Source organism: Sinocyclocheilus rhinocerous, unplaced genomic scaffold (assembly GCF_001515625.1).
Source record: "Sinocyclocheilus rhinocerous isolate Xijiao unplaced genomic scaffold, SAMN03320098_v1.1 scaffold2455, whole genome shotgun sequence".
Taxonomy (NCBI): Eukaryota; Metazoa; Chordata; class Actinopteri; order Cypriniformes; family Cyprinidae; genus Sinocyclocheilus; species Sinocyclocheilus rhinocerous.
Window position 1 is genome coordinate 96598 of NW_015637542.1, and position 1221 is coordinate 97818.

Genomic DNA, 1221 nt, shown 5'->3' on the forward strand with positions numbered 1-1221 from the left:
CGTTAGTTTTTTTTAGGCGACCGTTATTTTAGAATGTATTGCCTTATTGTTTCCATGGCGGCGCGTCATGCTTGTCATGTGACACAACGCAGCCACAATAGATCTGTATGGCACATGAATCGCTTTTATTTCATTTTTCCTGTTTTATTCAAAATATTCACAAACATACTCACTATGAAATATCTGATATTCCGATTCTGAAATATGTGCAATTAAATCTGTTTGGTAGTTTAAACACTTTTATATTGACCGTGTTAGTTGATCTATATATGTCAGGATAGCAATATGAAGCTGGTCTTTAGGCTGCCCTTTAGGTCCTCTGATGCACGATGAATCCTCAGACATGACAAATACCAGTGCATATAAGTCTATGATGTGTATTACTGAATGTTTATCCTGTTGATCTGTACGACTCTCGAAAATGGTTATTCAAGAATCATCACAAACGAAACTTCCGTGAGAAGTTTGGGATAATTAAACCCCATCCACGGCCAATCGAGATTACAATATTCTCCCCTGCAGTTCACAAAGTGAAGGCGCTGCAGAAAGAGACTTTAAGCCACCTTATTTTGCTGCTTTACAGGTGAGATTGCAGGACCACTACTTTCACTCTGCCGTTCCCGAACTGAACTGATTTACTCTCGCGCGATCGCTGAATAAACCATGCCTTCTCAATTCAGTTTTAAAAACCAACATTATAGCTGTATAATAAAAGGAACATGAACTGAACAAGGGCTTTTTTACAGTATGGTCGCAATGAACGCAGACCACGGCACTACAGAAACGTGATACCTACAGCACACAGCATTTCACAAACACAAAGGATGATAAATTTGCGCACATAAGACAAAGACGAAGATACACATGTACCAATGAAAAAAAAAAAAATATATATATCACATCATGAAAGTCCAAATATTGGTCGCAATAATGTTGAAAAAAAAAAGTCAGGGTCCTTGAAGTGGATCGCCATTCAGATCGACATTCTACTACACATGTCTGACCGCCTTCTTCATGCCATAGGTAAAGTGTACAGATTGGCTTTTGCCAAACTCAACAATAATCACAATCACTGCAGGAAAAATGTGTGGACAGATGACAGACAAAGATCAATCTGTGAATGAAATGAAATCAAAGGTATAAAACGATAAACAATTCTTGACAAAGCACTGCAGATTGACTGTTTCAGTATTAATGAACTGCAGGTAAAGACGTGTGGTA